Source organism: Paroedura picta, chromosome 5 (assembly GCF_049243985.1).
Source record: "Paroedura picta isolate Pp20150507F chromosome 5, Ppicta_v3.0, whole genome shotgun sequence".
NCBI classification, from domain to species: domain Eukaryota; kingdom Metazoa; phylum Chordata; class Lepidosauria; order Squamata; family Gekkonidae; genus Paroedura; species Paroedura picta.
In genome coordinates, this window is record NC_135373.1 from 16,647,486 (window position 1) to 16,662,822 (window position 15,337).

Here is a 15,337-nt window from a genome sequence, read left to right on the forward strand (position 1 = left end):
CACCGCCTCCTGCATTATGCAACAACACGGGGGAAACATGTTGCCTGTCTAATCTTCTAAACTCCTGCTGGATAGAATAGGCTCCTTCCTTGTTAATCAGGGTGTAAATATTTAGCCGAGAGTACAAACTCGCATGCTCTTGCCAGTGAAGTGGATTCCCAAGGAGTATCTTTGCCCTTTTGATTGACAGTGCTTCTCACAGAGTAGGAGGGACCTGCACTGTGTTATTTGGGACAGAAGGACTGGTGGTCAAAATGGGCAATGCCGGCCTGCTGAGCCCTCTGGAGGGCTGCCCCATTTGGACCCTTCTTCTTTTTTAAATCACATTTGTATTGATTTTCAGTGGTTAAAATAAGGAAGTGAAAAGAGAGAAAGAAAATTAACATTCTGAAAGTAGTTACATCTTAAATCAAGATGACCATTTTTGCCGGCATCAGTCATAGCAACGTAATGACATGTAGATATGTATGTGGTTTACTTATTAATAAACTCCAGATAGTCGTTCCAAGGTTCTTGAAACTCTTCAATTGGCCTTCTGTTAACTCAGTCCGTTCGTGTTGCCATTTTGCACAATTCTCCCATCTTATCCATTTGGACCAGGGGTAGTCAAACTGCGGCCCTCCAGATGTCCATGGACTACAATTCCCACGAGCCACTGTCAGCATTCGCTGGCAGGGGCTCGTGGGAATTGTAGTCCATGGACATCTGGAGGGCCGCAGTTTGACTACCCCTGATTTGGACTCTTCTTGATGCAGCAACCAGGCCAGGTCCTCCCTCTCTTGGAAGACTCAAGCTTAGCCTCCAAGCTCTGAAATGGGAGCTGCCCATATTTCAAGGGGCTCTCAGTGCCGGGTAGACTTCCAAATGAGGTCCAGCGGTGAAAAAGATTTTTGCAGAGATAATCCCTCTTTTGCCTGTTGGTACCTGCTGACACACCCATCATGTCAAGAGACTCTTTGTTTCTTGGTTCATCTGATCTGCTCAAGCACATTCCTTGGATTGTGCAAACTGGCCTTTATTTTTACCATAGAGAAACCCATGAAATATTCTTCAGGCTTTGAGAAACCCCACAAGTGGTGCCATCCTGCAGAATATGGTTGGGAAGCATCACTGTGGACACGCCCACCCAAGGCCCCTCCCCTCCCCACCCCCTCAAGTCCATCATTGGCCATTTTTGAAGGGATGGGTAGGCAGCGATGGCATGAAGGGCTCAGTGGTGCCCCCCCATGTGGTGCCCAGGGACGAACCCTGCTTGCCCCACCCTAGATACACCACTGCCCTGAACAATTCCCCTTCCTTTCTATCCCAGTTCTTTTCCTTCCTGCAGAATCCCAGCAGACCAGCTTTCTCAGTGGGCCCTCCTGCTCGCCTGCACCCTCTGTGTGCCACTTTGGGGGTGACCATGCTGGGCCCAAGGTCATCCTTGACATAGGCTTGTCAACCACCAAGCAGGCAGCAAAGCAACAGAAAGACCGTTTATGCACTGGGAACTTCACTGCCCCAGCTTTCATGCAGGTGCACAAATCAGGAATGGATGAGGGGTACCAGGCCAAATGCTCCCCCATGTGTGTGCAGGAAGAGGTGGGGCAACCTGCCATGACTAAAACTCCAGCCTGCAGCCCGGCATGAAACCTCCAGTGCATAAATGATCAAAGAGCTGACAGCCAGGCTACAAAATGTAGTCAAAGAATCTCTTGAATTCAAAATCTGTTGCAACAACCATATGTCAGAAGGAGGGGGCAGGTGAGCAACTGAACTGAACAGAGAGAGAAAGCTGAGAAACCCCACAAGCATGGGGGTACTTGTCTGAACCACTTGCAAGGGGACCAAGAGACTGTCCTAATCTGGGGCTCTGAATGCGGAGGCCATGGGCTGAAGGCCACCCTCTGGTTTTGGCCAAGCTGGGCTCTCCATTCCCTGCAACCTTTCTCCTGACTCAGTCATGGACACCCTCAGCAGGCTCCTTAGGAGTTTGGCCTTGACCTTTCGGTCCCTGCAGGACGATGCAGCTCTGACTTACCAATGCTGACCCCATCACAGACTTCAGTTGCCACAGGCTTCTCTGCGAATCTGACTGCCCTGCCCACAAAGCCAGCTTTTCACACTCTCCTCACTTATCCTGACAGGACCTGGCCTTCCACCTCTCTCCCTGCTGGCTTCTCCCCAGGCGAAGCTCACCTTTCTTCCACTGCTTATCAGCAATTGCATTGCGTGAGCCCGTCCAGAGTTAATCAGTGGCCAAAGTGGCATAGGAGGGAGACGGCCGCTGGGGCAACACACAGGGAAGGTGACATGAAGATCCCTTCCAGTGCATTTAATCTCTGGAATGCACACAACCATATTAATGCTGAAGAGCATTTTAGATGACATGCATTCTGTAATTGGCAGACTTGGATTGATACACGGGGGAAGTGGTGATGGTGGGGGGTGTCTAGGTTGGCCAGATGGTGTGTGTCTTTTATGGGTTAATCAAGAGAAATGTAAAATACAACAAATTTCACCCCTCAGGCTTCTCTCTAAAATAGTGATGTACCACCACGATGAGTTTAAGCTGTCCTGGAGATACTACCAGCCTACCTCAGGGGGGGTCTCCTAATGATAATTGCGAGGAGACATAAAGTGCTTTGAGTTGGGTCGTGCACTTCAGCTCGGTTCAGCTACCTCAGTGATCAACGAAGCCCAAAGCAGCGCGTAGGAGGCCAGTACCACGGCGTGGAGGGAGGCGGTGCACCAGCCAGCAGCCACACACAGGCACAGAACACTTGCATGTGGCCACTAGCCGCCGTGCCGCCTCCCCTCCTCCCCTCCTCTCTGCGCCATGGCACTGGCCACCTCGGGCTTTGGTGATCACCAAGGCGGCTGAACTGAGCCGAAGCGCACCCCCCTAGCTTTGAGCACTGAAATGCTAACTGTTTATAATTTTACCATTAAAAACAAATTAAAATTACATCAACACGTATCCACCTAAGTTTCTGGATCCCTCCCATCTCCTGGGGTGGGTTAATCTTGGAGAGGGCGCCTTTGATGGTATTGTTCATTGTTTACTGGCCCTAACGAAAAGCCTGGGGGAAGAGCTCCATTTTGCAGGCCTTTCAGAACTGAGGAAGTTTCAGTAGGGCTCACAGTTCATCCAGGAGCTTGTTCCACGAGGTAGGGGCCAGAACCGAAAAGGCCCTGGCCCGGGTTGAGAGCAGCCACACTTCTCTAGAGTTAGGGATAACAAGCTGGTTCGAACTGGCTGAGCAAAGTGTTCTTTGGGGGGGGGGGTCAGTGAGGCAGATATGCCAGGCCCAGTGCCCATATGACCTTAAAGGCCAGTACTTGACCTTGATCTGGAATTCAATCGGGAGCCAGTGCAGTTGCCTTAGGATAGGCCTAACACAGACCCTTGTTACCCCAAATGCTCAGTTGAGGAGGAGAATTAGCTGAGCAAGAGGGGCATAAACAGCGAAGGCCTTTTTGCTTATGTTTTATGAAGAATCCGAGACAGACAACAAATATTAAAAATAAGAATATGGTTTTGCCTAGACCAAAGTGGGCACCAGGAATGACTTGACTGTAGAGGACGAGGGTGCCAGGCCATCTAGCAACAAGGTCTGTTGCCATGGGTAACACCCTCCCAGTTGTTCTCATGAGGACCTGCGCTGCTGCATTCTGGATCAGTTGCAGTCTCCACATCAAAGACAAGGGTAGGCCTGTGTAGAGAGAGATACACAACCTGGGGCTGACTGTTGCATGGATCACTGTGGCAAGGTGTTTCGGAGCCAGGTAGGACACTAGCAGCTTGGCTGGGCAGAGGTGGTAAAATGCCAGTTGAGCTACTTTGTTGACCTGAGCCTCCTTAGATAGAGAGGCATCAAAGGTTATGCCTAAATGCCTAGCAGCTGATGCAATCAGCCAAGTGCACTTCCTTTCCTACCCAGCCACAGGACCTCTGTCTTGGACAGGTTGAGTTTCAGACAGCTCTGGTCGATCCAAGCCATCACTGCTTCCAGACAAATGTCTCTAGGAAGATGTCTAGACAGCTGTCCATTAGGAGATAGAGCTGGGGGTCATCGACATATTGATGGCATCCAAGCCCAAATCTCTGGATCAGTTGGACCAGAGGGCACATGAAGATGTTAATAGGGTGGGTGACAAAATCACGCGTTGGGAGACTCCATATGAGAGCTGACAGCAGTGAGATTAACTATCTTTCACTGCAACCCTCCGTCTGCGACTGCAAATGAAGGAGATCGGCCATTCTATGACCGACCCCCACTTCGGCAAGGTGGTGAGCAAGAAGCTCATGATCTACCATGTCAAATGCCAACATGAGATCTAACATGACAATCATCGCCACCCTGCCCCAATCCAACTGGTGCCGGAGGTCATCCATCAGGCAATGAGTACCATCTCCACCTCATGGCCAGGTCAGAAGCCAGACTGGAATGGATCAAAGGCCAACATTTCATCTAGATATGCTATAAGTTAGTCTGCAGTGGCCCTTTCAACCACTTTCCCCAGAAATGCAAGATGCGAGACAGGATGGTAGCTGGCCGGGTCCTGTAGGTCCAATGATGACTTCTTCAGCAGGCTCCGAACCACCACCTCTTTCAGCTCCCAGGGAGAGATTTATAATGCCCTGTGAAGGGCCTCCGATCTTTTCCTCACTTGATGTGAGTAATCCAGGAAGGACAGGGATCATATGGACAAGTGGCTGGCCACGCTGAAGTTAGCAACCTATTCACTTCAGTTAATGAGAGCAGTCTGAAGTCTTCAAAAAGTGCTTCTAAAAACATGCAAAGGGGCCTCGAGTTCACTGAACGTATCAAGAGGTTGTCGAACGACTTGGCGGAGTGCCACAACTTTATTTGTGAAATAGCTCGCAAATGCTTCACAGCCAATATCCGATTGACTACAGCTCGTGCACCCATTCTCAAGGGCAGGGGTAGTCAAACGGCGGCCCTCCAGATGTCCACGGACTACAATTCCCATGAGCCCCTGCCAGCGAATGCTGGCAGGGGCTCCTGGGAATTGTAGTCCGTGGACATCTGGAGGGCCGCCGTTTGACTACCCCTGCTCAAGGGCTATAAGAGACTGAATTACCCTAAATAATCGTGCCAGGCATGAGCATTTTTTGTTTGAAACTCTGACCTCTGGGTCCAAAGGCCTCAAGCTGCAGGGACTGGATCTTGCAAAAGGTGAAAAAGGCTCCTTCTCCATTTTCCTCCTCGTTGCTGGGCTCAGGGTTTGATGGGGAAGCCTTGAACTTTGCATCTGTCACATCCAACAGACAGATTTGCCATGTTTGAGTTTGGAGACCAGTTGCAATCCAGTCCCTGGGGCTGTTTGGTTTGGCACAAAATGACTTGAACGCCTACCACGTTGGGGGTTTGAATGTTCCAGGTGGCTCTTTGTGGAGCAACTGTGTGGACTGTGACCCCCTACTTGAGGGATCACCATCCCCCATGGACGGCATCTGCCCAGTGGCTGGGCCTTCGGGAGCAAACAGCCGCTTCAGGCGGCCAACCCTAAATGGGAAGTGTTCAGAGAGTTTGTGGGTCTCCTTTTCCCCTCCCTGCTGGTCAACAGACCCCACTTGGGACCCCTGGACAGCTTCCATTATTGCTCCTTTGGGTGGAAGCCATTTCTGTTGTGGAGTCCATCTCCCCTAGAGATGCAGGCGCTCTTCCTTCTTGTGCCAGGCCCAAGGAGGGATGGCTTGGGCTCCCCTCTCTAAGCTTTCGCTGCCAGCCAAGTGTGAAGAGGCGGGTGTTTGCTCTCTCGGATCCAGCCCGTCTTCTCTTCGGTCCACTGCCCTTTCTCAAGGACTCGGCTATCCACTCCCCACCAAATGCGGAGAGCAAACATGGACTGGACTTTGATGACCCCACCATTCTAAAGCGGAGCAATGGCACAGCACTGCTTTCTAAACAAATGAAAACTGAAAAGGCAGAATACTTGGCTGGGGACAGAATGGAACCAGTTTTTCTTCCCTGCTGCAAGAATGCAGGAAGAGCAAGCTTGCAATCTTTTCTTGTCTGCCTTGTGCATGCACAGAAAGCTCACACCTTGAATAGAACTTTGTTGGTCTTAAAGGTGCCTTCGGACTTTAAAAGCCCTGCACTGTTCTACTTCCTCCACCCCTTCATGGGTGCAAATAGGGCCCAAAGGTCCTACTAGAAGGCCAAAGGGCAGATCTAAGGTCGGCCTCTTATCTGGAGTTTATCCCAGCTTGCTTTCAGAACAAGTGACGGCCCAGATCAGAAGGTTTTGCCAGCACAAGAGCTGAGCTCTCTTGCAAAATGTTGTCTTTTGTCTAGCGAAAGCAACTCTCTGACATATGAAAGGATTTAGACACCTCACCCCAGGGGAATTGTCCAGATCAGAGACCCCTACTCATTGTACAGCTTTTGCCCAGCAAGGATTATCATTGGGCAATGGAGTTTTGATTGGTGGAGCAGATTTTTGTTTCATGGCTTTGATGCCCCGCTGAAGGATCTTTGCTGTGTGAATGAAGGCAGGCTGTAGCAGACATTTTGTGGCGGGCATTTTGGGGGTGCCATCAGCATGTCAGAAGGTTGGGGCCCCTTGATCCACAGTTATCTTGCCATGGTTCTGGACCATCTAGTCCAGCATCCTGGCCCTCTGGAGGGCCAACGACAGGGCCAAGAGGCCGATGCCTTTATAAGAACATAAGAAGGGTCCTGCTGCATCAGATATTGGGTTGCATCCAGTCCAACATCCTTACACAGAAACCAACCAGTTTCTCTGAGAGGCCAACTACTGGACACAGAGGCCGATGCCTTCATAAGAACCTAAGAAGAGCCTTGCTGGGTCAGACCAGGGAAGGTCCATCCAGTCCAGCATCCCATCTCACAACCAGTTCCTCTGGAGGACCAGCCACAGGACAGAGAGGCTGAGGCCTTCATAAGAGCATAGAAAGAGACCAGTGAGAGTCCATTTAGTCCAGCCATGTGTTTTACACAATGATCAGACAGGTCCTCTGGCTGGCCAGTCACAGGGCACAGAGGCCAATATCTTTCCCTGATGTTGCCTGGGATTCACAGGTTTAGTGGCTCTGCATATGGACACTATGGCTAGTAGCCACTGACAGACTTACAAATCTATCCCTCTTTCAAGTTGTTTATTCCTGTGGTAGTCATCATGTCCTCTGTATTTTCCTTTTTAAAAAAGCAGATTTCTATGCAGAAACAGACTAAAAAGTTGACCCTTTAAAAACGCAATCTGAATGATATTGCTAGTGCGGAAACAGACCTACTCCTCCCTAACATAGATTTTGCTTTTTTTTTTACTTCTGCAAAGTGCTTATCTTTTTGGGAAGAAGAGACGGAAAGAAAACCAGCTAACCAAATGAACTGTCAACAGCTTGCCAGGAGATGTTGGGAATCTATCAAATGAAGCGAAACTGGGCCACGAACAAAACAGAGATAAATTGGGATTAATTCCCTCCTCTGGCTCCAGGGAACACGTGTTCAGGGTGTGAGCAGGTGAGGTAGGGATTGAATTACTTGTGCACACCTTTTCCCAAGAGATGCAGAGCTTTGAAAGGGGATCAAGTTACCTTTCCGAAGGTGTGCAGGCATGTCACAGGGATGGCTGAGCCCAGATCTCTCTGGGACGAGCACAAGTTGGCCCATTGGGTTGGGTTGGGTTGGGTTGCTGGTGGGCAGGGGAGTGGAAACAGAGATCTGTTGCAGGAACTCGAAGTATGTGGGTACTTTTTGAGCTGACCTGGGGTAGTTGCTTAATCAGGGCTGCTTCTGAGGAGAACAGAAATGTTTCAAAGCTGACCATGCACAATCAGCTCTTTGCAGTTCTCCCTTGGTACAAACTCTGTTGTGTCTACTAATTCTGGCCTGTAGGGCTGGAGCACCTGAAGTTCAAGAACAGACCAAAAAGAGAGACTGCAGAACTGCAAGTTATTATAACACTCAAAACAATGGCATACCATGGGTTCAACAAGGACATAGGTTTTTTATATCTCACTATGCATGCTAACCTCATTCAACTCTTATATCCACACTAGGAACTAAGCCCATTGTAGAATAAATACAATGGGCGCTAGCAGGCTATCGTGGTTGTCGGGGGTTGCGGGCAGGGGCCCGTGGAAGCGGACAGGCAGGTTGAGTTAGGGGCGTGGGGCGCAATTAGGCAGAAAGGGAGAGGCGAGGGACCTTACCATGCAGAGGGACTATTTTTGAGGCCGGTGTGCGGCTCCACGGCGCCATTCTGGTCGCGTTGGCGAGCAGGATGTGGGCTCCCGTGGCAGCTGGTCGTTGGGCCTAATTATTCCGGCGAGGAAGTTGGCGCGGCTGCTCAATGGCGCTGGTGATGTTGGCGGCGAACTGTGAGCAGGCGGCAGCTCATTGGGGCATTGTTGTTCGGCGTGGCCATGTTGGATGGTGGGTTGTTTGTGCGCATGTGTAGACTCTCACTCCCGGAAGAGGGAGCACAAAGAGGACCCAACGGTAAATTCCAAGCTTCGGCGGCGGGCTGCAGGGCTCTGTGGCGATGTCAGAGAAGGCGGCGGGAGGCGAGTGCGGCCAGCGGCTCGGCGGCGGGCTGCAGGGCTGTGTGTGGATATTGCAGGAGGCGGCGGGAGGCTGTCGAGCGGCTGCAGTCTTTGTCCGAGTCCCGGTTTTCGAATCCTGGTTTTTCGGCGGCGGGAGGCTGGCGAGCGGCTGCAGTCTTTGTCCGAGTCCTGGTTTTCGAGTCCTGTTTTTTTTGCAGCGGTGGGCTGATGTGGCGAGAGGCGCTTTGCGCCTCTCGCCGCGTCAGCCCGCCGGGCAGGGAACCCCCAGCAGCCGCGCTACGCGCGACTGCCGGGGGCTCCCTCAGGCGGCGGCCTGACACGGCGAGAGGCGCTTCGCGTCTCTCGCCGCGTCAGGCCGGGAGCAACTGCGAGCCGCACTATGCGCGGCTCGCATTTGCTGGGGCTGGGAATCAGAGGGCCCCTCCGATTGTCTGTCATGAGGAAGGGTCCAATCCGGACCCTTCCTCATCCCGGACACATCCTGCCCCAGAACCCCTTACTGTTTTATTTAGTCCGTGGCGCCCGCGGCGCCACTGGCAGTGTGCAGATTCCTTACAATCCCATTTTCTTTTTAATTTATTTCATTTGGGTCAATGTGACTGTGATGTGATGTTAGTAATATGTAATGTAATTTTGAATTAAACTCTCTGGTCAGGACAGGATAGTTGCCAGCACAGCTTGTCACCTGTAGGGATGCTTCCATGCTTGGGTGGAGACCGATGGGACCAGCAACTTCTCTCTTTTAATAATTTCTTTTCACAACTGGGAAAGTTTCTGCCATTAATTACTGACATAGGCAGTTTTATTTCTCCAATGTTTTTGTGAACTGACATTTTTCCAATGTTTTGTGGACTGATTAGCTGCTTTAGCAAAGATTTATCATATGGCATAATTCTGAATAGTGGACATTTGATTCTGTGGCTGGGGGCTACTCAGGGGGGAAAGGCCACAGCTGGGGTCACCCAGGGCTCTCTCAGGTTCGGCAGTGAAGATGGGGGAGGTGAAGGCCTCAATGGCAGGAGAGACCCATGGTGGCAACAGGACAAGCAGGCACAAAACCAGCAGTGCTGCAATTAAAATATGACAAAACTTGTTAGGATGTGAATATTATCTAGAGGCATCCAGGCACTTGTGCAGTAAAGCTTTTGTTGAGGTGCAAAGACAAAGCTTTCACAAGTGAAATGCAGGATCAGCTGGTTCCTCGTTTGGATTTTGGAATTTTCAGTGGCCTTCCTACAACGTTAGTATCTGTGCAGTATTTATATGAACTGTTTATGCTCTCAAAGCATTGAATTAAGGTTTTCTTCATATTGTCCCAATTCTTGTTGTGTTGTCTTTACACAGTAGAATTTATCTTTTTAATATTTTTTAGCATTAAAACATTTTTTAGCATTTATTTTTTTAGCATTAAAACATTTTTTAGCATTAAAAATTATCTGTAATAGCATGTTCGCTGTTGAAATAACTTGCTAAGGGCTAAGTGGGCAGAGAGTGGGCATGGCCTCTCCAAGGCAGGCCCATCCAGCCGGCCAGGGGCTCTCTGCCACCATTGTTGGCCGTTTGCCCCTGGACGCTCCCCTGGACATATATAAGTGCCCTGGGGGTGGGGGACAGTGGGGGGAGGGAGTGAGAGGGCTTTGCGGCCCAAAGGCAGGCTGGCACAGCCGCACTGGCAGTGGGGAGGGGAAAATTTCCCTTCCCTCCACCCATTTAAATGGCCATTTTCAAAATAGCCTTTGCTCCCAGTAGGAAGAATGAAAGCAAAAGATCTTTGAGGTACATTCCGCACAGCGTTAATGTTGCTGAAGTATTACTGTTGGTAACGCTATTTCTTTAACATTATGCATGACATCGTACACAATCTGCAGCACTTCTGCAACATTTCCGCAAAATTCACTTCGTTGTAGCACTTTTCGGGGAATCCACAAAATCTCCTAAAAAAAAAGTGGATTCCCCCTAAAAGTGGGGATTCCCCCTTAAAAAACCGCTTGAGAACAACCTGCAACACATCCGAAAAAGACATGTGCGTTCTCGATATAGCAGTAGCAAGAATGTCCCTCTCTAAGCTCTCGCACCCGAGCTTCCGGCATTGCGATCCCTTCCGCAATTGTCTGTAAAGTTTCTGAGCACAATACAGCCCCCTGTTCGACACTGCCGTAATTTCGGACAGAAAGTGCACCCGTGGGGGATTTTTTTTTTTTTACTTTAAGAGTGTGTAAACGATTAAGTGCCAGTTCCTATGCCAGCAAAAAAAGTCTTTCTGATACATTGAATTAACAAATATGTGTTGCTACAGGTGTTTTCAGGTTTTTAAAAAACAGATTTTAAAGGGAAGCACGAACACAACAGTTCATTGGCTGTTCTGTTTGACAGCCAGGGGCAGGAGGAAGCATGGAAAAATATTACCTCCTTTGTTGCGATTCCGGCGAGACCGGAAACTTGTGCGTTACAAAAACAGCACTAGTGGGAGAGCCTTTTTTATGATAAAAACCGCTGTCTGCGTTACCGAGACCTGCTGCTATTAATTGCAGCACTTTATGATAGTGCTCAGATTTAGCTACATTGGCAGTTGTGCGGAATGGCCCACAATATTTGAGAACCTAGTCAACATATTCTGTGTAACTTGTAAACTTTATTGAACACAATGGGCAATCAAACAAGCACTTAACAGTACAAGCCATAGCAACCTACTTTGCAGTTTACTGAGCTCTGTTGCTGTGAATAATACAGCTCACGCACAAGTAATTACTTTCGTACTTTTTTCAAGTATTCACTGAATACTACCAACATATATACATCCAAATACATAAAGTTCCAGAAGATTTCAAAGAAGTTTCCAGAAGTTATACATTTCTGCTGGCGTTTTGGAAGTGGTCTTTTAAAATTGAGTAGGTATGGTTCTGGCTCATGAATCATATAGTGGACCAAGCCAAGACCCTGCTGTACACCAAGTCTTCTCCATTCTTCCTCAGACATTAGATGAGTTTTTGGCACTTGTTTTGAAAGTTGCCTCGGTAACATTCCATGCCGGTACTCGTAGTTCTCGTCCAAGTACTTGTCCGAATAATAGAACTGTGCTGCGGGGCCTGGTGCCTCGTTCGCCTCCTGCTGCCAGCCAGCCAACTGACTTGCCTGCCTGGAATTTTTCTTAAACACCGTGTACCCCATTTTGTGTTTTTGGCTACCCCCTGGAGATTGGCAACCCTAGACAGAGGACACACATGGCATGCCTTGATTCTCCAGTTGTTCTGGAAGGTTCTACAGCAGTGGTCCCCAACCTTTTTATCACTGGGGACCGGTCAATGCTTGACAATTTTATTGGAGAGCACCAAAGGGGAGCTGGTGGCAGAGTGGCAGGGCAGCCCCCGAGGTAGCAGCCGGGGAGGAGGACGAGGGGGAGCCGCGGCCCGGGGACCACTGTTCTATAGGACTGATTCCTCATGGGGGGGAAGCCCAGCTGGGCTAATCCCCACTTCCATATGACATCCCCACCGGTCCAGCCCCACCCCCCTCCGGCCCTAGTGCACTTTAGGTCTCTGTTCCCTTAGCTGCTCCAGAGGGCAACGGGATGTCTGCAAGGACGGAAAATGCCCAGTCGGCTCCACAGTGCTTTGCGGAGTCACAGGGCCAAATGGGGCTTTTTTTAATTTGCAGGAAGGTGGGATTGCTTCGGAAACCGCATATTTGCAAGCTTCCTGACAGGATACCCCTCCCGCTTTTTACCGCTGCCTCATCGTGGCTTTTTGCCTCCTGACAACGCGGCAAGGGGAAACAAATTAAACTTCTCCCCCCACTCCTCGGCTTGTTAATCACTACAAGCCACAGCACAGCTGTTGTTTCAGGGACAAACTTCCTTCTCCTTCCTCCCAAGCCATGGAATTAATATTTGAAAAAACACAAACGGCCCTTCCACCTTGCTATGTGGTAACACCACAACACAGGAGCATTTTTTTTTAATTAACATTTCAGCATTGCTATGGAGAAACACCACCACAATAAAACATTCCCCCTCCCCCTTTTTGGGATTCATGTTGGTTTGGTCTCCATTTACATTCAGGTAGATTTGTGAGAGGCTGACCATGGTAACTGGACCCGAATTAATGATTTTGTGTGAACAGTAAGGCTTAAAAACGAGGAGCACGGATGCCTAGCTGAATGGGAGAAGGCTGCTTCATAACACGCCCCCTCCTTTCCCATCAAAACCCAAACGCCGGAAAACACAAACAGGGATGTGTCTTGCCTGTCAGAACCCAAAACAGACAAGGTCAATGAACAGAACATTTTATTTCAACTTGGGGAATGTAGCTTTGCAGTCCTGCAGCAACATGGACTGCGCCATTAAAAAAAATTCACAATCAGGAAATGGAGAGGGCAGGGTGGGTGTGAGGGTGGGACAACGCTAACAAGACTACCATGTGTTTCTCCCTCCACATGGGCTGGTGTGGAGCTTTTGTTGAGGTCCTGGCTGCCCCAATGTGAAGCACGATAAGGAGTGGCAAAACCAGTTTGGGCGATTTCCCCCATCATGAGTCAAATCTGGCCAAAATTCATACCAGCCCCTGACCAGCCTCAGGTTGCTGATGACGTCATATGGAAGCAGCACTAAAACCCACCAGCAACTAGGGCTGTCCAGGGGCAAATTCCTCATGTGGAAATGGTCACGGTATGGCACAGCATCTAAGCAGACTTAGAGTCAATGTGGTATAGTGGTTAAGAGCAGCAGCTTCTAAACTGGTGAGCCAGGTTTGATTCCCCCTCCCTCAAGATGCAGCTAGTTGGGAGACCTTGGGCGAATCACAGTCCTGATAGTGTGGTTTTCACTGGGAGCCAGTTTGACGTAGTGGTTAGGAGTGCGGTCTTCTACTCTGGCACGCCAGGTTCAGTTTTGCACTGCCCCACATGCAACCAGCTGGGTCACCTTGGGCTCCCCACGGTACTGATAAAACTGTTCTGGCCGAGCAGTGATATCAGGGCTCTCTCAGCCTCACCCACCTCACAGGGTGTCTGTCGTGGGGAGAGGAATGGGAAGGCGACTGTAAGCCGCTTTGAGACTCCTTCGGGTAGAGAAAAGTGGCATATTAGAACCAATTCTCTGCTTCTTCAGTAATATGAGGGCTCTCTCAGCCTCACCTCCCTCACAGGGTATCTGTTGTGGGGAGAGGAAGGGAAGGGAACTGTAAGCCACTTGGAGACTCTTTCGGGCAGTGAAAAGTGGGGTATAAAAACCAACTATTGTTGTTGTTAACAACAGGGGGAAATGACATTTCCTGTTTATATCATTTGACCACAGGAAAGAAAGGGGGACATTTAAATCATATATCTATGTCCCATAAAATATTCTTTATTCAGTCAGCTGACCAGGAAAAAATAAGACCACCACCAGATAAAAAGAAATCAAGCATGAGGAAAAAAGCATATTAACAAAGAGATCCACCAGAGAACTCAGTATTTTGCTAGCAATATAACAAAGCTTTGCCACAGAGTACAATATGCTGGAAACGGCATCTTCAAGTAAGAAGTTGCCTCATAAGTTGTTAGGGCAATCAGAATAACTGAAACGTCCAAACTGCGAAGTCAGCAGGGATAGAATTGCTTTGTCATGATGAATCAGATCTTTACGAGGCAGAAAGATGAAGGACTGCCTCTCTGTAGACGCTTCCTGATGATCTCTTTGCTCAACAAATTCAAACTTGCTGGTGATCCCCAACCCCAGAGAGGTGTACCAGGCCTCAAACAGAGCCAAGGCTCTTTCAGCCTAGTAGGTTGACTTGCTGGTGGAGACACAAGCCCTTACAGAAACCTCTAGGTTCTGAAGGGCCTGCAAAATGACCCTCCTCCACCAGGCATTGGGTTGGGGCCAAGAGCTGAGCCTGCCTAGCCCCCTGGGGATCTCACCCTGGTTGTTTCCACCATCCTGAGCCAGGCCAGGCATGATAATGCCATCATTGTGTGCCTCTGCTCATTAGGGAGTGATTAATGGATGAAGCAATCATGTAACGAAACAGAGCATAAATAATTTTAATAGAAATTTAATGATTTTATAAATAGTTGAATTTGGTCGGTTTTTACAAACTGTTGTAAGCTGCTCCGAGACCATTTTGGAGAGGGGCAGCCTAAATGTCACATAGATTAGATGATAGACAGACAGACAGACAGACAGACAGACAGACCGAGAGAGATAGATAGATAGATAGATAGATAGATAGATAGATAGATAGATAGATAGATAGATAGATAGATAGATAGATAGATAGATAGATAGATAGATAGATAGATAGATAGATAGATAGATAGATAGATAGATAGATAGATAGATAGATAGATAGATAGATAGATAGATAGATAGATAGATAGATAGATAGCGCAAAGGCAGAAAAATCCAATGGGTGTTTCAGGCCCCTATGAGATGTGAAAATCCAAAAGTCTGAAGCAATGATTTGTCAACATTATGAGACTGATAAGACTTGAAATTTCACAGCACTATAAAATTTGAAACTAAAATTAATCAGCAGCAGGTACCGTTTTTGGACATGGTGGTGAAAAATGGCTTAATATCTGTGGCCTCTTTCAAGAAATCAACAGATAGGAGTGCTTTATTGCATTCTTCTCCTTTTCACCCAAGGCACAAGGGAGAATCTCCCCTACAAACAGTCCCTAAGGCACAAGTGAATGAATACGGACCGTAAGGTATATGAGCAAGCAAGAGAGCAGAGCTATCCTGAAGACATTTGTAAACCGCCCGTGGCGCCGCGGGCGCCACGGACTAAATAAAACCGTAAGGGGTTCTGGGGCGGGATG